The sequence below is a fragment of the Ambystoma mexicanum genome, chromosome 6p (assembly GCF_040938575.1).
Source record: "Ambystoma mexicanum isolate Mex_15411 chromosome 6p, UKY_AmexF1_1, whole genome shotgun sequence".
NCBI lineage: Eukaryota > Metazoa > Chordata > Amphibia > Caudata > Ambystomatidae > Ambystoma > Ambystoma mexicanum.
In genome coordinates this window covers 910,305,854-910,329,877 of record NC_090935.1, presented here as the reverse complement: position 1 = coordinate 910,329,877, position 24,024 = coordinate 910,305,854, and the positions used below count along the sequence as shown (strand labels likewise).

Below are 24,024 nucleotides of genomic sequence, written 5' to 3'. Positions count from 1 at the left end.
CCCAGGATGGGTCGATTTCCCTTGTAACGGGGACTTACATAATCAGGAGAGCGAGGGACCCCATTTGTGGGGCTGCCTCATTGGCTCCCTGTCTGTGACTGACCCGAGGACCTCCTGGGCCTAGCATTATTAGGTGCAGGTAGGTTTTTAGGCCCCCCCATCTCCAAATCCAAAACGGGGGTGACCTTTACCTCTGCCACCTTGGCAGCAGCAGGGGTGCTGTTGGCTTTGGGGTTTTTCTGGGCATTACTTTTGCTATCTACCGGTTTCTGCACCTCATAGATCCGGGTAGCCTGTTCAATGACCCAGTCTAAAGATATTTTCTCGTGAAAATCTCTCACGAGCTGGGTCATGATATATTTGGGCAAGGCATGGAAAAACGTATTAATAAATTCTCTGCTATCCGTGCGCACCCTTCTTGTGGTCTGTGCAAAAGCACGCTTTAACTCCTGCACAAATTCTTGTGGGGCCTGATCCTCCCCACATTGCAAATTGTAGGCTGCCTTGCGAGCCTCTTGAGGATTTCTGTGAACAGAAAAATGTTTCAAGATGGCCGCCCTATAGGTGGATCATCTTAAATGATTTTGGTTCTCCAGCCCCGCAAAGAAACTGGAGTATTCCGGGGAGAAGGTCCACTTTACATATTGAATGCAGCTTTGGCCGTCCTTCAAATGGAAAGTCTCCATCATTTGCTCAAACAGCTCTAAGTGCTCCCAAACAGAATACTTAGCGTTCTTATGGTAAGGCGTGATGACGCTCCTGATTGCCTTAATCTGTTTTAAGGGGTCCTTAAGCAAGGCCCTTTTTGCCTTATTGGCCTTTTTGGTTCGGGTAACCCTTGTCCATTCGTCCTCGGACTCAGAGGCACTGCTTACAGAGGTTCCCGTCTGTTCCAGGTTTTCCCGGATTCTGCGAGCCTGGGAATGGCTGGCAGAATGTGGGGACCTGGTCTCCTGTGTCCTGCACCGTTCAGAGGAGTCTTCAGATTCCTCCTTGCTGCCAGGATTTGCTGGGTACCCCCCCCCACTGACCTAACTGGGCAGAGTTTTTCAGGATGCCCTTAATGGGCCTATTCTCCCGGGGTTCCCCACTGAATTGCACCATGCTTGGGTGCCCATGCCCAGATGCCCGCCCATCCATTCCTGGGAGGTACTGGCCTATGAGCCCCATGCTTCTGGCTGGATAGTAATCTGCCATCCCTGTGGCCCGGTGCTCATGTGCGCCAGGGGACATGGGGGTGGCAGAGTCCAGGGACTGAGAAAGATAAAGGCCTCTGGTATTAGGGCTCCTGAGGTTATGCTCCTGAGTTTCCCTTTCCCAGCGAACCTGGTCTCTATCCACCTCTGCTCCCTGTTGCAATGCAAGAGCCTGCATTTGTGCCTTCAGTTCCTCAGTTAAGGCCTTACTAGACTCTATCAGTCTCTCCTGCATCGCTACCTGTTGTTGGAGTCTATCATTGCGCTGGCAGAGAGCCTCATTCTCTCTCTGTGTTTCCTGATGGTCCTGGAGCACTGGGCCAGTCTTTGCTGCAGGAGGGTTACCTCCTGAGCTGTGTCCCTATTGGCCTGCTCCTTTCTTGCTAGAGCATCCTCCACCCTCCTGGTGTGCTCTAACAAGTTCTGGTGTTCTTTTTGGAGGTCACCCAGTCCCTGGTGGGCCAGGTGATTTTCTTCCATTTTCCTTTTTAAATGGCAGACTTCCTGGCCTAAGGCGTCTCTTTCCTGACTAAGAGCCTGCATTTGTGCCGCCAGGTCGTCCCTCTGCCTTTGACAGGCACCAGCTTTCTGGCGTTCTTCATCAAACTCTGCCTGGGTATCCAGGTCTTTCAAAATCAGCTTGTTGCTCTCTACCTTCACTCTATCTAGATGACTTTGCAGGGTGGCTACCTGCTCCGTGCATGCCCTGTTAAAGTCTAATTGGTGCTCCAGCTTTTTCTGGCTCTGCAGTAAGGAGTCCAAACTGTCTTGGTGCTCCTTCTGCAGGGCCAGAAATCTAGTATCCTGGTCAGCCTTTTCCTGTTGCAGTATATCCATATCCTCCTTTATTTTAGTGATGTACCGTCTGCTGTCATTTTCTGACTCCTGGCTCCTCTGCAGCCTCTGCTCAGAAGAGTCCAGATCAGATTGGGCCTTCTGTAATGCCATCTGTTGCCTATTTGCCAGATTTTGGCTTTCAGCACATCTATCCTGCATGTCTCCCATGTATAGGTACAGGTATGCTGCTATCCTGGCAATCTTATTGTGTTCCTCTTTGGCTTTAGGAGCCATATATAGTTCACTCAGGGCCACATGTAAGGGGCCCTGATCTCTATATATATCTGACCCTGTTTCAGTGACCTGTTGTGTGATGGCCTGCAACCACGCATCCTGGCCCTGTTCGGTCCCTTCACCTCTCACAAATAGCTTATGCAAGAGGTGCTCTCTGGCTATTTTCATGTCTACTAAGGTCGTCATTCTAGAGATTGGTCTCTGTCCTGACTTACAGAAGTTTGTATTTTATTTTTGCAGAACAGAACTTTTCTTGGAGTGTCCCTTTTGAGGAGTGCTTTACAGCGTAACACAGCGTGGTGATCCGACCGGATATGTGTATTTGGTCAGCTGGCACGCTGTATTAATCTGCACAAATGGTAAATCTAACCCAAACGTCCGGCCCGAGCCCCCAATTTGTAAGAGGATTCAATTCAACACTACAGCTAAGTCAATGCCTAGTCTGGGATACTGAATGGAAACCCTTATTAATATATCTTTATGTCCAGTTCATGCGTTCTGGATGACTACCCCTATATAACACCCCTCTCCTTGAATAACCCTGACCCCACTGAGCCAAGAAGTAGTTCTGTTTTGCAAGTTAAAAGTTTTAATTGATAGTTTAAACAATAGATATATATATCACACTTTAGAATAAATTAATAATTGAATAGCACACTTAATCTGATATGATAAAGATTAACAACGGAGAATCTGGCACTAGCACACTTCTTTATAATCAATGATGAGTGGTTATAGGATGGATAAGATAGCAACAATACTTTTATGGTTTCAATGGATGCAATGTGGAATGAAATGCAGTACAGAAAATAACTTGATAGGATTTCAGCAAAAGACAATGTAATCACTTTCTTGGACAATTCACCCCCCCTTTTTATGCAATGCAAGGAAATGGAAGGAAGGCACACAGTTCTCAGAAATGCAATCAAATGTGATTCAGTTCAATCCCCCCCAAGCACGCTTAAAGAAAACAGATAGGAGTTTTGAAAACACAGGCCCAAATGCTTTTATATGTGCTAGCAATGGATGAGAAATAGGCTGGAAATGCTTTTAATTCCCTTTCAGAGGTTCAGGGTGAGTGATATCTAGTTAATATTAGCTCAGGCTCACTCTTGCAATGATTCAGGGATAGTTTTTATGAGGCAAACGATTTTCTGGCAAATGGAAGGCAAGCAGCAGCTGATTTTTACACGTGAAGAAATTTGCAAATCGCGGTAAAATTCGCGAATGCGCCGAGCGCTATTACAGAGGAACTACAAGGACTATCACTATCGTTTTGGGGTCCTAAGAAAGCCTAGGATCTCAGCTTCCAGATGAAAGTTACTGCAAGTCTCTAGCACAAACGGTTACGGAGATATGAGCGATTAAATAAAGGTCGTTTTTCGGATTTGGAATGTTAAAGTTCAAAAAGACAAGTGCAGCTTGCAACCAGAAAATGACAAGTGACAGCTTTACAAATGACAGGTGACAGTTAGGAGGCAGTTCTACTTAGATGAAAATAGGATTGAATTATATTATTTTAACTAAGAGATTGGTTCTGCACAGTTTTCTAGGTACTCACACTATATTCTTGAATGAAATGGGCCACGCCACGGATCTGGTCAGGTTTTAGACTCGCCTCTGGTCTCTGCACTTCACAGTGATCTGGGTCAGCTCTCTCTGGTTCTGCTAACAGTGATCTGGGTCAGCTCTCTCTGCTGGTCTGGTCTGGGTCTCTAGTTCTGGATAGATTGAAGTCTCTAGTTTGGCTTTCTGGAGGTTTGATGGAGGCAAGGTATGGATTTTCCCGGCAGAGCTTCCAGCTGCAAATGGATTTGAAGGTCTCTACCTAAGTTTCAGTGGTCCATTTATATGTTCTGCAAGTGGGTGTGTGTGTTGGTCATAACTAAACCTGCCCCTCTCACTTGTCATTGGTCCAGCTTTCATTTCTCCCCTGATTGGGGGAGCTAAGTTGTGTCAGAGTGATGTCATTTTATGGCTTGCAGAGAGGACACTCCCCTGTCAAATGGCACACAATATATATTTGAGAAAAAAAGGCATATTTGCACAGGTAAACATTGGTTTAAAATTACGTGCATCCACCCCATTTCACACGAGGTATACCCTGTCCAAACTCTGCTCTTCCTGGGGGCTTGCATTCAGAAATGGCACATATTTCACTTTTTAACTGACTTTGCAATTTCTGACATTAACCCAATTTTACACACATGTGCGCAAGGAGTATGGGCATTAACTGATGAAGTTTCAGATTTTTAACATGCACACATTTAGAGTAATATCCACTTTTCCGCTAACACCCCCCTGAACATACCACCGGGTCCTACCATGTCTTAAAACGTGAGCAGAAAAATCACAAGAATTATGGTATCATTTATAAAATTTTCACATGTCCGCTCTATGAATGATCCATCTTTTTAGATTTATGTTCTGGCCCCAAAGGGGTGTGGTTTACCCTCGGCACAAGGTTGAATTTCTGTTTTTTCCAGTTCTGCCAAGCCAGCTTGCTCTCACAGGCAGTGCTCCTCCCCTTTCCTTAAGGAGGAAGCCACTTTTTACGACCAGTTACGACTCCCGTCATAAACCATCTGCCCGGGTGAAGGGGGTTACATTGTTCAGAGCTCCTGTATTCTGTGGGGCTCCCCTTAATTCAATTATCAGAGAGATGGCATATCCTTAGTGTGGCCAGCAAAAGGCAGATAGGCCTGGGAACACAGTTGTGACTCAAGTTTCACTCCTGATGGGGGTAGCTGTCAAGCAAAATCAAGTTCCTTAAGCCAGACTTTCAGCTAACTGTCATGTTTTTTGTTGTTTTTTAAATTAACTTGCAATTTTACACATGCAGCTAGAATGCTGATTCTAAGTGCAAAACTATGACATTTCAACAGTTACAAAGGCATGTGACACCAAACATAGGTCACTCATTTAATCTAAACATTTTCGATTTTAGTGTCTTTAAATCCAGTGCAACTTAAACTGCTGACTCCATAGCAGTTTTGTTATAAGCATTGTTTTGGGCTCTTCATTTCCCAGATTTTGTAGGCACACAACACTCCATTCTACCAAATGTCTGCTGGTGTCCAGTGAGTTTTTAGATGTGTTGCAATGTTTAAAATAGACATTTTGAGCCTGCCTTCAGAGAAACACAGGGTGGTTTTAAAGCGCTTTGAAGCTAACCGGCGCTACTGTTTTTCCTTTGGCAACCCATTTCCCTCATGGCAACCCGGCCTATCATTCTCGCACTGGTGGGTGGCAAGTGAGGCAACCATTTTGGTGTGCGCACAAACTGCGCAGCTTTCCTGGATTTCGGCGCACATGTGGGTTTTCCGCCATCTTGAATTTTCTAAGCCCACAGCACCAAATGTTGTAGCATGATAGCTTAAACGTGGGTCAGGACACCCAACATTACCGAAGCACACATGGCACCAGTAAATAAAATGATCTACCTCAAAATGGATGATTTGGTGATGATTTCAGCAACCTGTTCTCCAGACAAAGAAAGCCCAAGTGGTGGCTTCATTAAATGCACAGTAACTGACAAACCTAAAGACGGCTGACCCAGTTCATATATGTGCCCACCCACCCCCACAATAATGTGAAAGTACCTCTAGTGCACAGCAGGGCTGCAAAGGGGCAGAGCTGAAACTACCAGAATCCATGGAATTCAAAAGTCAGGGCGGGGGGTGCTCCCTACAATCGGAGCTCCACCGGAGGGGTATGATAAAAGCAGGATTACTGAGGGACACCGACACTCCAAGGCATCTTGAGGTTTTAGAAGGTGCCTTGAGCCTGAGGGTGTCACAGAGAAGCCTGGCAAAACACCTAGACACTAAAAGGGGCATTGAGAAGGTTTAGAAATCGCCTAGAGTGTGGAAGGGGTGTTAACAAGCTTACAAGATGTCCTGAGCCAGAGGGGGGACATGGTAAAAGAGCCCCTAGAGCAGTGGTGCACAACATACAGCGCATGGGCCAGAAGTGGCTCTTCAGGACATTATTTATGCCCCTCCAGGGCACATGAAGTTTATAATGAAGTGTGGCCTGCACTGAAGGCAGTCTTTCCATTTCTCTGTCATTTCAGGTGTGGAACCTCTGTGGTCCACTTTGTGTCTTTGCATTATGAAACATTAGGGTTTACTTCTATTTAAAAACATTCATTCCCATAATACAAATACATCAAAGGGGCCATCAAGCTAAACTAGTTGAGTACTCCTGCCACAGAGTGAGGGCGAAGGGGTAAGAAACTTGAAATTACATGAACCTTGGACTGAGAATTTGTGAAGGACAAAGCTATTGAGAAGTCAACTGTGGACAGGCAATATCGAGAAAGGATTAAGTAGTTGGAAGGACAAAGTCTTAGACACTGAGTAATCCAGACAGATCGAGGAGAAGCATAACTTTATATAAGAACATTTGTTTTATGAAATAATATAGAACAACACTTTGAGGCAAAGTCATGATGTCGGTGGGTGGGGGGAACAGGGAAGAAGACAACAATAGCATTCCTACTAGGTCATGAGACAATTTGGAGCGTGCAAGTGCAGTAACAGAAATGAGGGGAGAGCGGGAGAAGTGCAGGACGAGAAGGAAAGGGTAATGCTCAGGGTGGTTGGAGGAGAAGGGTGCATGAGTGCAAGGAGAAGAGGGTGCACAATGGAGTGCTAGAGAAGAATCGGAAAGGAGCCAGGACAAGGCTGGAGCAACAGAGGCAATGTTGTCCTTCAAAGTTCTGGAGGAGCAGGGGGAACACCTGATTGCATGAGAAAAGGGAGAAAGCTAGGTTTTAACATACAGCAGAGAAAGCAAAAACACCTAGATACGAGTACCTGGATAGGGCCTAAGTGCCCGAATGGACAACATACAATTGTCGGCGATGTGCAGTAGATTAAAGCAATGGTAAAAGGAGTAATAAGTGAGGTGTGCCAGTTTAATAGGGAACAGTAATGGCTGTTCCACCTGACCGCACCTTTCTTAAATTGTCCGTTGCTACTGCTCGACGGCTGCCCTGTATGCTCCACCGGCGAACACAGACAAACCCAGTCTGGAGCTGCTACTGCAGGAGCTACCCTTTGCCTAGGTCCTACATTTCCATATACTTTCATCTTGGAAATGGGACTCTTCGTCTTCCACCACTAATACCCCATGACACTTTCCTGGGCCTCTAGCGACTTCCCGCTTCCGGCTCCGTTGTGCCCGTCAGCCCCTGTGCTAACTCGTGTGCGTCGCAGGGGCTGACAGTTCGTTTTAGAAATCTCACTCAGAATGGACATTCTAAATCGCTTTTAAAAAAGCGATTTTCTGAAATTACCGATTACTTCACTTAGGACCAGAATGATGATTCAAAATACTTTAATGCAATAGTGAAAAGCGAGGTAAACTGATTTCATCTGTAATTCCAAAGCATTTTGGACGTGGGTCCGTCATCTGGGTTGAATCTACATGAACAAACAGTAAAAACAAAAGCAGTAAGAAAATAATAAAGAAAAACAAAACCTTAATGACTGTTCATTTTAAACGCTCCTACTACACAAACATAGCCACCATAACCAATAGCATGCGTGTATTCCCTTTCACGAAGTGAAAATAATCGTGCAATAAAACCAGGATAATCACTCTTTCGTTGAAATAGCAAAGAAAAAGAGAGGGGCGCGGGGGAAAGAAAAATGAGCGAAGTTCAAAGCGAAGGCATATTCTAAGGTACCTAAAACAGGTCTAAATGGAAATCCTGTATCTGTTTGCAGCCCAAAGGTGGCATCTGGACATGAAGCCAAACTGGATAAACAGAAAAATATCAAAAATAAATATTAACGTTAAAACAAGCCCAATGACCAAAGATGCTTTAAACTAATAAGGGGCATGATTCCAGAGCCGGCAGACGAAGCCAGTGGTGCCCTCTTAAGGGCCACTCTCTAGGCCCTCACCTGCCTGGCCACAGAGGGCCCCATACCCTTACCACTGACAAGGTACGTGCACCAGTACCAGATATTGTGCAGCTGTACACCTTTTTTTTTTTTTTTTGCCTGCACTCACTCCCACGCACAATGCCACCTCACAAAAAAATACCTTGGACGCCACCACTCCCATTTCACTGGCGCACTCCAGCATCCGAATCCTGCACGCCAACCACCACTCCTTGACCCACTCCATCTTTAACGTTCGCCTCAGTTGGCATATCCATGCTGCAAATTCAAAAAATGCAATTTCTGCCTGCATTAACACAAGAGTTGCCCCTCGCATGCACAAAAAACCCACAAATGCTGGACAAAAGCCCGTCCGCAACGAAAAACAAGCCCACCATCCCATTCCCGCTCCTATAACCGACCCACCCCCATTACTACTATGACACCAGGTTCTCTGACCACTTCTGCGCACAGCGGCTCCACTGCAGCGCTGGCAGGCCTGGCCCTGACCACTGCCCACACGAGCTGCACTGCCATGCCTGACCATGACCACTGCCCACAGTTATCTCGTCCAACAACCTAGACCTGCTAGCAGTTACAGAAACTTGGCTCAAAGCCACCTCAGGCCCCTCCCTCTCAATCTACATCCCCTCAGGCTACTCCATTGCACGCTGCGATAGGCTAGACGCCAGAGGCAGAGGAGTCATGCTGATAATCGGACACCCTTGCCATCAGGAAACCTAACGTGGCACAACCACAAAATTGCGACATCCTGCCCATCAAACTTCCAATCTCCCACACTGACACCATAACATCATTTTTCACCCCCGGCCCACTTCTCTCATTTGAAAAATACCTCATACACTTGATATCCACAAACATCAAACCCACCTCCAGAATCCTCCTGCTACGAGACCTTAACCTAGGCCTACACGACCCAAATGACACAAACGAAACCTCCTTTGCAGATGCCATCACCATCCTGGCTTTCCACCAGCGAATCCCACCACCCACACGCTCCAAAGGCTGCACACTGGACTGGCTAGCTGACCTAAACTGCCAAGTCTCAAAACCCTCCAATGGTTATATATGATCTTACTGGCAAAAAATTCAGAGTGGTACATTGCATTGTGACAAAAATACAGAAAAATACAGTTTAAAAAAACAAATTGTTTATTTGGGCCCCTCCCATCTCCCTGTTTTTATATCCTTATGCCACTGCAACCCAATGCCCCCCAATTTTAACCCCTTACCCCACTACCCTATATAGATTCATTTAATACTTTCAGTATTTTTCGGCATCATGGTTTTTGGTGAAATGTACCACTCTGAATTATTTTCAGTAAATTGACTCGGTACCCTCTCCAACCTGCCTTGCCCATTTAATCGCCTTCTCAATCCCTTTCAGAAGGCCACCCGCCTACCCCAAACCCCCTTGCACGAGCTCAACCTTCTGTAACAAAACACCCCTTGCACACTGACGCCGAATCACTGGCCAACCTCTACGGCAAAATGCTGCGACTGGCAGTTAACACAATTTCGCCCCGCAAAGCTAAACCATCTTTGCACAGGAACTCATGGTTTACTACAGACTTTCTGGCTCGCTGCACCACAAAACGATCTGCTGAGGGATCCTGGAGAAAGAAACTGTGCCCCACCCTCAAAGCCGAATTCACCACTGCAGTTTAGCCATACAAACAAGCGATCCTTCAAGCCATATCCACCACATACAACACCAGAATTGTCAATGCCAACTCCTAACCTAGAGGGATCTTCACCATCCTGTGTGAGCTTGAAATCCCCTTTGCTCCCGACTTCACCAAAGACGAATCATGTGCATTGAGATCCAAAATGCCCTCCTTGGAAAATAGCCACTCTCCACTCAAAAATACAGCACAAACAAATCGCCACCAGCTCCATCAACCTACCCGCTCATACCTCCCGCCAACCCACCTCCTTCCTTTTTTGTCTTCAAGATGGTCACTGAAGAATAGGTCAGCACCATACTATAGGGCCTAAATCCCACCAAATGTATGGGTGATGCCTGCCCAGCCACACTTATCAAGGATTGTGCCAATGGATTCCTTTCGTGACCACCTTCACCAACTCTGGCTTCTCATCATGTATGGTCCCATCCAGCCTCAAGGAGACATGGATTCTTCCATTTAAGAAGCCCTCGTTGGAACCGCAGCTCCCTCCAACTACGACCCATCACAACAGTCCATTCCTCCTCAAAATCCTTGATGCGACAGCCTGTATCCAAATCCAGCAATATCTCGAAAGCAGCCACATCTTGGGCATCCGCCAGTCTGTCTTCCACCCGGGTCACGCCACGGAATTAGCCCTGTTGGACTTGAAAAACAGCTTAGATGAAATCAAGGCTTTTACAAAAAGATTCAGTCTTAACAGTTTTGGCACTCCTCCAAATTGTTTGTCGTTGATGTTGTTTATTCTTAGTTGCTGCAGATAGCTGTACCCTACTTCCTGAGACTGTTCAGGATTATGCCAAAAGTAAATTATGCATCCAGGATCAACTTTTCTGCGCACACAGTATCTGACAATTCCTCTAGAAAGAACAAATGATATGTAACACAATTGTTGTTGTCCTCAGCAAAACTTTATTTGTTCATCATAAATCAGTTGCTGTGAGTTGAATTTTCTGCATTCTCCTCAAGGTGATATACCTGATAATTAAATTCAAAGAAATGTGTGTCCTTTGCCTAGGGGGTTTTTCTAAATAGAAGTTTCACTTGTATTCCTATTTCTTGTTATCCCATTATTTTTATCCTGACACGTGTTTCTCCATCTGTGTGGAGACGGTTCTTCATAGGATATATAGTATGTTTTTGTATCCTCAAATAGTTGGGTCTAATTCACTAGCTTTGACCTGAAAGAGTATATACATGTGGGTAAATGTACATTCAAAAGGAATCCCATATTTCTGGTTATACTTATCAGTGCTTCAGAAAGACAAGTTGAGTACTTACTCTCTAAGAATTTGATCGGAATCTGGATTGTTCAACCTTTAATAAGAGAGACGGTCTTGTTGTAGTTGCTTTGTATAAAGCTGTGCCTTCAATATTGTTGCCTGCAAAAATATAGTTAAACTGGTCTGGTATATGGCGGAATTAATCTAGGTTCATTACAAATCATTGTATGCATCACATTAGTTTGCATATGGTATTGTCGTATGAAATGTGTATGATCTTAAGAGGTGTACATTCTCTGCTTTTATGTTGCAGACCTTGCATTGCATTAGCTTCCATATGTTGTGATCATGCAAGATATGTACGGTCATTAGGACTGTCATTTCTATACTCTTACTACATTTTCACGAAACCCTTGTTTGACCTCCTTGACTCCATCGGCATAACTTACGCCAACGACCCCCCCAGATCCTCTCTATCTGGCAACTACACCCTAGACCCTGAGAAGCTCAAGTCTGCTTACCAGATCATCCAAGTGTGGATGGCAACAAACTCCCTGTGTCTAAACGACAACACCAAGCTACGAATAGTGGACTACTCGGTTCTAAAAAAAAAAAGATGACAACCAATAAGTCTTCTTCTCAATAGACTGCATTACCATCCCAGTCTCCCAATCTGTAAAAGCGCTAGGAGTCTACCTAGATGCCTCTCTATCGCTCACACGCCACATGTCAACGCGATCTCCTCTGCCACCCTCACTGTCAAACTGATTAGTGCCTGCAGCCCCTTCCTCTCCATCGACAGCCAGCTCACCATTGCCCGTGCATTCATAGGAGCAATGCTAGACTACTGCAATGCCTTGCTGGCTGGCACCTCCCAGCGCAATATTCACAAACTACAAATGATCCAAAACAACGCCCACCACTCAGCCCTGACCATTCCTAAACTGAAGCACATCTCATCCACAAGTATCAAGAACGGATCAAATTCAAAACACTGACCATCACCCACAAATGTCTCTCCAAGACAGTCCCCCATTACTCGTCCAAATGTTCTCCAGAGCCTAAGCATCCATGCCGACCAGAACCGCCTCCACAAACCGACTGACTCTACCTATATTCAGACTGTCCAAAGCTAGGGGCTCTAGCTTCCTGGTCACTACAGCTGAACTATGGAACACCCTACCCCACCAACCTTAGAGTGGATCAATTGTATTGGTCTTTCTGCAAAAGTACGAAAACATGTCTTTTTACCTAGAGCATGTATGTCTATTTTATGCATTACTATGTTCATGCAAGTTTTTCCCAGCTGATGTACAGCGCCTTGATGCCCCTGAGTTTAGTGTGCTTTATAAATGAAAAAATAAAATAATGTACCTGGATTTCTGTCAAGGCATAAGCGGCAAAAGAATCCGGCTATAAAAACAGATCAAAACTGAATGCATTTATGTACCGAATGGTCATCAGCTCGTAATTGCGAGCAGGCCGCACAGCAACGTCACGATGGGCCTCATGACCTCGCCATCCGCGCAGCAATAGATATCACAATATAAAAAAATTACATTATAACATATACACAGATTTTGACCCATATCATGCGGCAAAGTTTATAACTGTATAATAAATCCATACGGCCATGTTCCGATGAAAGCAAGCTCGACCACTTGGCATGAGGACGTGACGCAATCGTCACAACGCCATGAGCCGCACAGCACTAAGCGGAACACGGGCAAATAAAGTACAAAGAAGAAGAAACAAAGAGATGAAGAAAGTATGAATGAAAACCTAAATATAAAATATAAAAATTGAAACCAAAATAAGTAAATAAACAAAGATTTTAGCTCTATAGGCAACAATCTGAAACCATAGATAACAGAAAACAAAAAAACAATGTCAAACATTTTCTGTAACAGAATATCTTCCAACTTGATTTATTTAATAATGTGAGACAGTTTATATTTAAACTTTACACATATATACAATAGAATGAGAGAGAAGGATAAAAGAAAATATTAAACAAGCAATAAAAAAGAATACAATTCGGAAGAAATTCAAAAAACAAAATCAAAAACAATCAGACTAGGTTGGGAAGCTCTTAAAAGCTTGCAGTTCTTAATATGTGATTTCCAAAAAGTAGTAGATTATCCAAAAGGAAAAAACAGAACAAAAGAAAGCATTAGGAGACCTTGGTAATCCTATACGATCACATACATGCAATTCAATGTGTTTATTCCCTCTGGGATATGAGTCCTTCCCTTCCCCAAATCAAAATGTCCGCAGATAAATTGTTGTTTTCATAGGTTCAGTATCATGCCCAAAAGCCCTAAAGGATGATAATGAACTCTTAAGATCATAGGAAGGAGGGCATAATCTGCTAACCCAGTGTTCTGTGAGAAGATAGAGGTGTTGGATACGCTAGATGGTAATAGCAAGAGACCTCTCAATATTCAGCCATATGCTATATATAGCTACGTGGGTTTTTATGGAAGTCGAGTTCAGGCTGTGATACCAGAACCATGGTTCTTTTATGTGCTCCAAATTATGGACCACTTCCCCATAGCATAGTTCATAGGTTTTAAGCATGGCCGGGCAAGCTGTTAAGAGGTGTATAGCTGTTTCATTAATGGAGGCGTTCTTGCAGATTTGACAGTGTCTTTCCTGCGAGGGTAGATGACTGTCTATCCATTTATTTGCCAGTACCAGTAAGCAACCGAGACACAGCAGAAGAAGGAAGCGTCTTAATTTACCAGAGGGACTCAGATTGAAGTACAGCTGTGGTTTCAGATAGATGTAAAGTCTGTATTGTATAAATTGATACTTCGTAAATTTGCTCAGATGGTCATAGTTCTCGAGCCAGTCCCATAGATCTATTCATTTGGAAAGAGCCTTATTCGATGTGTCACTTACAGCCTCCTTTTACAGGTTTTCCATACGGGTTTTCAGCTGATAGTGAGTCGCCTCCCTAGAGATTTCTTGTAGCAGTGATCTTAGTAAGAGGTTCGATGGTTGATTAGTCATCTTAGAATAGATCTCAGCTCTTCTTTTAAGTACGGTAGCTTTAAGGGAGGTTAGCCCCAGTTCCAGTCTCAGTATCGCCATAGGGATGCATTGGGAGAGACCCAGTATCCGCCTCCAAAATTTACCCTCAATGACTTGGAGCCAACTTAAGTTGGTTTATAGTAGTGCCTCCAATCCATATGTGACCATAGGGACCAAAATCTGCAGATGGAGTTGACGCACGCCCCACATAGTATTGCCACAATTTTTTGTTGCAAAACGATGGATTAATGCAGTTAATTGTGCAGCTTTGGTGATTCGAGCTTGTATGCACTTAGTATATTCTCCTGTGACATCTACCTCCACACCCAGATATTTATGAGGGGGTGTATTTTACCACAGTCCCCTGGATGACTAGCTTAGGTATGGCGAATTGTTTTGCCGAGAATACCGTTAATTGGGTTTTTTCTTTGTTAATAACCAAACCATTTTTAAGTGCGTATTCCCAGAGCACATTGGCCGATCTAGAGAGGCCGCTGAATGTATGGTCCATAATGATCAGATCGTCTGCATAGGCGAGCACAGGACAGTGCTCGGATCCAATCCGAGGAGGGCAATTATGTACTACAGATATCGCTGGAGGAAGATCGTATATGAACACGTTATACAGGAAAGGAGCAGTGACACAGCCTTGTTTCACCCCACAGTTCTGTGGAACTGGAGCGGTCAGATGGCCTTGTGCATCTAGCTTGCATTTAGCCGTGGTATTTCGGTGTAATGATCTCAGATAGTAGAGGAGTTCTTCGGGACAACCCAGTAGTTTCAGTTTCGACCAGAGTTTATCTCGAGGAACTGTGTCAAAAGCTGAACAAAAATCTATAAAGAGGGCGTATAAGGGAGGTTTCCCACAGGTCTTAGCTCCAGTCCTCAGGAGATCAAGGATCATCAGGTTCATGGAGGTTGTATAGCCTTTTCTGAAACCACTTTGTAATTGGTTGAATATACCAGTTCTGTCTGCCCACGTCTGCAGTTTGTCAAGAAGCATCGATGCAAAAAGCTTTCCTGTACAATCGAGCATGGACAGTAGTCTGTAGTTTGCCGGTTCAAGTCTGTTTCCTCTCTTAAATACTGCAATCAGTATGGAAGTTTGCCGTGAGGATGGTATATTGCTAATTTCCAGTATATGGTCAAATTGGATCTTGATCAGGCTGTCCCAAAAATTGGGATTGCTTTTCAATACAGCATTGGCAAGGCCATTTGGTCCAGGCGCTCTAGAAGATTTTAATGATTTGATTTTAATAAGGAGTTGATCGTTGGTCACTAAGAAACGTTTCTCAGGGGGGACCAATACACAGCTGCCGTGTCGGATTAACCATGGAATGCTGGGTAGGGCCCCTCATTTCGTTTAATACATCCCAAATGTTTCTTGTATTTTTGGAGCACACTACTTGCACCATTTGTTGCCAACGATTTAATTTCTCTGCTATTCTTGGTCTTGATCCAGGCACGATATTTGTTCTTCAAAGTTCTACACTGGGTTACACAGGATTCAAGTGTAGCTGTGGTAGTTGTTACTTTTCGTCTGGAAGCCCTTAGTGCTCGTTTGGCATCGCGGATGGTTATGTCAAAGGGTATGGTCTTTCTTCCATCTTGGATCATCGTGCTAGAAGTAGTAGTGGCATGTGATGAAGAAAAGGCCGCAATCCATGATTCAATATCATTAGCAGTGAGTTCGGTGAAGGCTTGGATATCGTAAAGCAGGAGAGCCTGCGTCGAACAAGCGGCATTTTCGAGATTTTTTTTGGGTGCCAGCGTATCGAGGCGCCTGCTTGATTAATCGCCAGTTTACCCATAGAACAGGGTCTCGGGCTTGACCACTCAGCTGTAAACGTCAAAGTTCGAAGGCTATGATCGCTCCAATTGTTCGCGGTGATCTTCATATCTTTAGTTCTAGCGGCTATGTTTGGGCTGACAAATATGTAATCTAAGGTACTGTTTGCAAAGGCATTACGCCAAGTATGGTTACCAGGATAGTCGCTATGCGTTCTACCATTGATAAGTTCGAGGTCCCAATCAGAAAAAGTGTAGCCAATTTGCACCTTCAGAATCTTCTACGTTGTGAAGCATACACCCCTTGGGTTGTAGTAAGGGGTTATGTGTAGTGCCTTTTGAGCCCTTTATGTGGCAGTTAAAGTCGCCTGCGAATATAACTGAATTGTTCCCCGATATCATAGTCCATTCGCTAAATAGTTCATGGGCAGCCTCTTGTAGTAATTCTCTACGCACAGCTCCTGGAGGATTGTATAAGGTTACAAGTAGAATTCTTTCAGATACATCTTCATGGAGGACAGCAATTTCTACCGCTAAAATGTTGTTGGGTTGGTTGGTGTTGATACGGCGAGATTGGACAGAGTGTCTGACACCCACAATCAACCCTCCGTATGGTCTCCCCTAGGGCCTTTATTGGCAAAAGACTGATATAAAGTATAGCCATTAAGGATCACCGGAGAGACCAACCATGTTTCCTGTAAGCAAATGCACAAGTGGTCTGCTGATCCTTGCGAAGATAGTAAGTGGTTAAAACCTCTACAATTCAATGAGATAATGGAGTGGTCTCATTGCTTATTTATGATTAGAGGGAGGGATTCGGCCAGCCAGCCTAGGACTTTCTGTACGTCCGCTATCTGAACTTTATCCGCTTTTGGTAGATCAGTGGTCGGGAGGGATTTTTCCGGCAAAGAAACCATCTCACAGGGGCAGCTTAGATCTTCAATTTCTGGGTCGGCATCAATCTCAATGTCTACATCCAGCAGATGTTGTTTGAAGCTTCGCATCAATTGAGCTGTAGATAAAAATTTGCAATGGACTGCAGAAACATTTGGGTTGGTAACATGGAGAGGTTCCACGTATTCAAAGTCTGCAGAGCAGAGAACACGTAGTTGGGGCACTGAATGGAGCCTTGTCATAAGGGCCGATCTAGTAAGCCAGTTTCGTTCGTGTTGCTGATATAGATTTTTAATGATACAGATTCGATTGTTAGAACAGTCAGTTGGTAGAGGCTCATTGAAGGTAGGTGGATTAGAGATATTTGATGTCAGAAGAGCCCTGGTTGGGCTTTTATTCGGGGTGGAGGAGATCTTCTCCAAATCGTTGTTCAATTGAGATGATTCAATATCGAGTAGATTTTCTTCTGTGCAGATGGACTCATTCGCAATGTCTGGGATTAGCCAGCTTGTTAGAGAGCCAGGGCCCTTAGCTTTACGTTTCGACGCCCTGGTTGCTCTCTTTTTGGCCTTTTTTGACTGTTTCCCCGGCGGAGCGGTCGCAGGCAGGGGGGAGACTATTATACACGGCTTTTTTTTTCCATGGCTGCTCTTTTAGCCAGCCTTCTTTGTTTACGAGAGAAATATACTTCTGACTCCTGAATGTTCAGATGCAGGTATTAGGTCAGCAGAAGGCCGTACAGGGTCGCTATCCATAGGTCTGGGGGCCAGATTTTCTTCTACTCCAAGGAACTCTTTATCTCCTTCTCTTACTGCGATAGTGAGGGTAGTCTCTAAAATACGCCCACATAGTTTCAAAAGGATTTTTAGGGCGAATTGCAATGATGCCACTGAGGATTGCAGTTCAGCCAAGGCCGGGGTGTTCGTGGTAGAGACTCTGCTGGATTCGATACCGATACAGAGGGCACTTGAAATGGAGCCAAGTTGGGAGATGTAGGTAGTCTTTCAGAATGATCCCTCTGTGAAGATGGAGCACTTGATTGGGGATTCTGTGAGATATTTCCCAACTGACGCGGATGTGCTGGAGTCATTGCCCGCTGCATCGATAGGCAGAGGTCAAGAAGTGAATTGTTATCTATATCGTCATAATTAGTGACTTCATGAGGTACCACAGTGGGATTGTTCTCTGGTTCCTCTACTTCTGTAACAATGGGGTTTTCTTCCGGAAGGACGTTAGCAAGGAAAAGTTTGTGATAGCCCTTTTCAGTGGGTTCTTTCCTTTTTGGTTTCCCTTTTGTCATTGTACTGTTGCTTCCGGCGTCAGCGAAGTTACAATTGCGTTTCCGAAGGTTATAGTTGGATTGCGGTCATTGCCTATAGAACGGCATATACCTTACTCAAATGAGTCAAAATGATCGATTTGTTGTTTCAAAATTCCTTGTCCTTACCGTAAGAACGTAATATACGGGGTCCCTAACTTTAGGCCTCTAAAAGCCGCTGACAATAGGCTGAGCAGTTGCGAATTTGACTTCAGAGGTGCAGCCGCGATCAAAGGGATAAACCCTGCAGTCTCACGGCTAGTGTTTATGCTCAACAACGTCTCTCGGGCTGTGATACTTTACAAAAAAAACACAATATTTAGATAAGAGAGCTGACTGACAAAATTCACAATCTCTCCCAGGGGTCCACATGTGTTTGTAATTCCTGCACTAAATTAATGGTGCAGTGTCACTCAGGGCTCAAAGGTAGTCTACCAACAGTCACCCTAGGACACAATGCACATTATATATTCAGTTGTTCAATTGTTGTTGTTCAGGTATTCAATTATTTTTAGGGCAGCCTGGAGCAAAAGCTAAACTGACGGTAATCTGCAATATCTCCCCAGAATAATTAGGGAAGCTTACAGCCAGCTAGCAAGCGAGTTCAGCAGTCAGGTGAATGTGCTAAACGGGACCTGTGCATTCCTTAACGCATATCGTTAGCGTTCAGTTACACCGGTGCCCAGCCGTAGCAGCCCGCTTTATTAGCGCGGCTCCTGCGGCAAATTGCTCCCGTGGCAAATTGCAGTCGTCAGTCAGTCGCCGGGGCTCCCAAAAAAAAAAAAAAGGTTGTGGAAAAGGACGCAGGGCGCCCGTAGTGTTACTGCTGCTACTACGGCACTGCGCTGCTCAACTGCTTTGCAATAATTTGTCCGCCCTGACTCAAGCCGCACCCCCAGAAGGAAATCAGTCCGGAGATCTTAACGATGCCGGATCAACAAGGGGCCGCTTCCGAGTCAAAAAGTATTTTCCATCATTGACACCTTGAGGTTATCTTCCATCTAGGCCTCAGTCTCTGGCCCTCACTCATCCACCAGCTCTAGAAAAACATTGGCAAAGCCAATCGTTCTTGCGTTATCTTGAATGGAGGGAAGGAATGAGAAATGACATCACCGGAGTAAGCAATGACAGCATGGAAGGTAAGGAAGGGCAGCACCACGGGGTGAGCAAAGCACTATTGGGGGGGGCGGGGGAATAAGAAATAAAAGTCAACACGAGTAACCATGCAAGAATCCAATTTAAGAAAGCTAGGCGAGCAACAGGACACAGGAGCATTGTAGAACACTTAATGGAAGGAATCACAGTGCAAATTGGGGGGGAGGAGTAACAGCACAAGAGGGGGGGATCAACAGCGCAAATGTGGGTGGAGCAATAGTGCTACAGGGGGGGGGCAGGAGGGATGGACCAGGGGATGGGGCAGGAGGGAGGGACCAGGGGCTGGGGAAGGGGTACAGCTGAGTGGTAGGCAGGGCAGCACAAGTGGGCATGAAGGACAGCGCAGGGGAAGGAGAATGGACAGTGCAAGGGTGGGTGATCGCGGGCACAAATTTGGGCACAGCGACAGCACTAGAGTTGGCAGGAGTAACGGCAAAGGGGGCAGCAGCAGGGCAATGGAAGAACAATGGGGAGGAGCGACAGTGCAAGGGGGAAACGAGAGACAGCGCAAGGGGGGAGGAGCAACAGCACAAGGGGGGGAGCGACAGCACAAGGGTGAAGGATAAGAAATGGCAGCACGAGGGAGAATACAAAAATCCAGTATAAGAAAGCTAGGCCAGCATCAATACACATTAGCACTGCATAACATTTGAAGGAAGGAATGACCGAGCAAATTAGGGGGAGGAGTGACCGCACAAGGGGGTGGGGGCAGAGCAAAAGTGCAAAGGTGGGTGGAGCGACAGTGCTAGAGGGGGCAGGAGGGACACCTCAAGGGGGCAGAAGGAACAGTGTAAGATCTATTACCCCACTCTTTCTCCGGTTAATATTTGTTAGTGCACCAGATTGTTTCATCACCAGTTAGGTGGATAGATACTACAGGTTTCCTCCACACAATTATCGTTAAAATATATTTTATTCATAGTTCTACAATTCAACCAATAGAAAAACAATTGAGATTTTGGGCATTGAGTCTGGCCCAGGAGCGTGCTGGGCTTTCAACTTCAATCATTGACTCATGAAAGTGACTAAAAGCGGAAGGTCTAATAGTTTTGAAAAGCTCTCTGATCGGAGACCATTCCTCCACATCCCGAGTCAGAAACATTGGAATTTGTTGTGGAAGGGGTGCCTGTGCTTCTTTTATTACCATTTCGATCATCCATATAAATGTCAAATCACTGAGCACTGTTAACCATATTCAATAATATGGTCATCCTGTGTTTGGGACAACTGGAATACACATTTCTGTAGATTCGTAGAGCTTTCAAAATATTCAGCTAACTGCGGATTTCAAACAAACATTGTTTTACACGCTGGCCTTGTACCAACAATGCTGCTCTTCCTAATCCAAAATGGCTTCCTTCTTCTTTTGACAATAGTTTTAAGGATCCTAAATTACATTAACAAATCAGAGCTGGATAGACGCATGCCTATTTCATTCTGCGTGTTGCAGTTGAGGCGTTGCCCTATACATGTGTAGTTAATGCTTAGGTGTATTTCCCCAAAACTATTATCACAGGAGTACAAATGGGAGGGAGATGTGATGTGAGGAGGCACACACATTCCTTGTGTGTGAGGCTTTTCGCTCTCCTTTAACCACGCATGGCTATGCTAAGCCAGATAACCTTTCCCAGCCCTAAACACAGCCTAGCGGGATGTCTTTGGCTGACTTCTTTCATGCATTAACATCAAACTATGGTCTTTTACGGGGGCTGCCATTGCGATCTCTAAACCGTCTTCTGAAAAGTAATGGCTTAATTGCAATTGCAAATCGGCTCATAGCATGACAAAAGAATGTCTTACTCAAGCATGCCTTCAGTCACTTGATTTTTAAGCAATATGTGTCCTTGCATCTGTTCCTTGCGTTACATTTCTGTTAAACAAGCACTAACACTGCCAACGTTTTGGGCACTTTTGTAGGCATTAGATTGCCATTTTAGTATGCAGTGCCATCATATGCCCAGGTACTTACAGCATTTGCCTTAAGCTAATACTAAAGGATCTGTCCGAATGTCTGTCAAAATCAAAGTCCACCATCCTGTGTGACAACCTACTTCTAACCCTTATACTACAACTAAAGACTAATATAATTCAGCAAAGTTTCTTCCCCCGGGAGAATGACTCCCTTCTCCAGGTATTTGAGTGGTGTTGAAAAGAATGTTCTCTTGCAAAAAGGTTGCCGGGGGATTGACTCCCTTGCCCTGGCTTGCGGGTTCCGCACAATCTTTGCACAACTCCACGTTCTGGACCAGGAGAATGACTCCCTTGCCCTGGCATCTTTTTTAATATGTCCAAAGGGTTCTGTGTCATCCCTAGGAGAATGACTGCCTTCTAGTATTTGAAAAGGTATTTTGTTGTGTCTTTCAACTTGCTGTATGTTTTGCCACTCTCTCTCTCGGTACCAGCAAAGTCCCAGTCTTCCTTGCTGGTCAATGGACTTATCTTTGCCAATCCACCAAGAAAGTTCTCCTTGGGTTCTCCGATCCTTTGTATTGGGGTCACAGACCCTTCTCTGGTGGTCAGTGGATTATGGTTGCCACTGCACCGCGGAAGCTCTCCTTGGATGCTTGCTTCACTGGTGTTAGGGTATCTGTCCCTTCTCTGGTGGTCAGTGGGCAACTTGCTGCCACTGCAAGGAGGAAGCTCTCCTCGGATGCTTGCTTAACTGTTATGGTCCTAGAGCCTTCTCTGGTGGTCAGTGGACATATTACTGCCACTGCAACAAGGACGTTCTCGAATGCTTGCTTCACTGTTGTTGGGGTCTCAGACACATCTCTAGTGGTCATTGGGGTTATTGCTGCTACTACAACGAGCTTCTCCTGCAATGTTTTGTTCACTCTTCCACTGTCCAATAGCTATTTTGTTACTATTGGGACGAGGGTGATCCTCCCTGGTGCACCCTACCCCGTTCTGTTCCCCAATAGCCCTACTGCTGCCACTGGGGTGAGGAACATTACATTGTGTTCCTCTCTTTGCCTCCCCCCGTATCCCTACCAGGTCTCCCGTGCCTCCTTTTACCTTCTCGTGGGATGCGGCACATCACCGGTCCTGCCTGGGATGGAGTTCCTTGACAGCGGCTTACTCTACTCTTATCTACTTCGACGGTCTGCGGTCCTCCGCTCCTTATGGTCTTGGCTTCACTCTGGGACCTGGTCTCCCTCAGACCCACAACGGACTCTCGCAGCCTGCCGTCAGTGTCCCTTGCACAGCCCTTCTTCAACCCTCCCTCAGAGTTTGCAACTCCCGGGCTCCAGTGGGCTCCGGGCTTCCCCGTGATCGGACACTCCTTAGCCCCTCTTCTCTCTCCTTTTTATCTCAAGGACTCTGCCCCGGCGCAGTGTCAACATCTGCAGATAATGTCCCTTTGGCATAAAATACATTCCTCATGCCTCCGGTGAGCCACCTTGTGGCAGTACTTAAGAGTTGGTTGCGCTTCATGGTTGCTGTGTTCTTGCTCGTCTCAGTATGTTCTGTTCTGGCAATGTCCCATCTGCTACAAACATGCGTCGGCTTCCTCTTGATGAAATGTCTCAATGGAAGGGGGCGGGCTATGGAATGTTGGGGAGTGACGTGGCTCAAGTGGCTGTACCCTAGGTAATCATCCTTGTCCCTAGAGTGGGAGTCCCTCCCGCATTAAACCACCCCTACGGGCACCATTGGGTGGCAGCTGCACCTCCCAAGCCTCATGGAGAAAGGACTCTCCCCTGGAGGAGAAGTGTCAAGAGAAGGTGAATCATCGGTGTCTTTTCTGATGACGGATGACACATTCAAGTGGGTTTGGATTGTTGCCTGTGTCTGCAATTAAAGTAGATTACTGAGAATTACATTGCTATTAGAATTGTTATTAATTGGAATGTTCTTCGTGTATTTTTACTTGTTTCTGTAAATCCGCTTAGTGGCCTTGCCACTTGGGTTCATCCATCATGTAATCAGCTTTATGGGGCCAACATATGCTTTTTTTCTTGCTCACCACGCACCAGGGGGCTTCTGGTGTGTTGCTAGTATGGGAAGTACTTTTGAGAATTCTGTTGTAGTTCTATTTAGAAGGTGATGCCTGCTCTGTTCAATTGTGATTTCATTGCCATCTCAGTGTTCGGATGGCATATGCAAACCACTCTGGCCTCAGCCTCCCAATCCATCCCCTTTGTCGTTATTTTACCGTATTCACCTGTCTGTCTCTAACCATCTCACTCTCCTATTAGAATCTGACCTGTCGTTGGTTCCACAATTTTGGAAAGGTAGGCAGCTATCCCTGAAAAAATCCTTTTGGCAAATTCTACCCTTTCTTCCGCAGCCAGTAGAAGGGTCTGCCATTTTATCTGCCACTTAGGCTTTCAGAATGTTCTTATCTAGTGCTTTTGGAAAACTCCCCACAGAAACTAAAGTTTATTTAAAAATGTGGTACCCTTGATGCAGCGTTCTGATCCTTGTTGCTCTCCCATCACCTCTTTGCCCCGCAAATGTCATTGACTTCCAGTGATGCAAAGGATGATCAAATGTAAGGCCCTCTGTCTGGTACACTACACAATTAACAGTGTTGGTCACCTTTCTCCATGATAAGTATCCTTGACCTGTCCTGCTCACATTTTGAGTTAATTGTCTGTTCCGAACTGTGCCTTGCTGCCAGTACCCACTCAAGCGGGGTGAGGGGGCGTTTCTTTTTGTTTCTGGCATCTCGTTTGTGGAATGTACTTGCTGCCTAACTAAACCCCCACACTGCCTTGGTACCTGTGCATCAGAGCCAAC

The 24,024-nt window shown here is 45.3% G+C and overlaps 1 protein-coding gene across 2 annotated transcripts in view; it reads left to right on the top strand.

Moving 5' to 3' along the window:
- Positions 1-24,024, top strand: part of CDO1 (cysteine dioxygenase type 1) — a 125,393-nt gene that overhangs the window by 70,422 nt on the left and 30,947 nt on the right. The gene's annotated exons all lie outside the window — the stretch shown is intronic.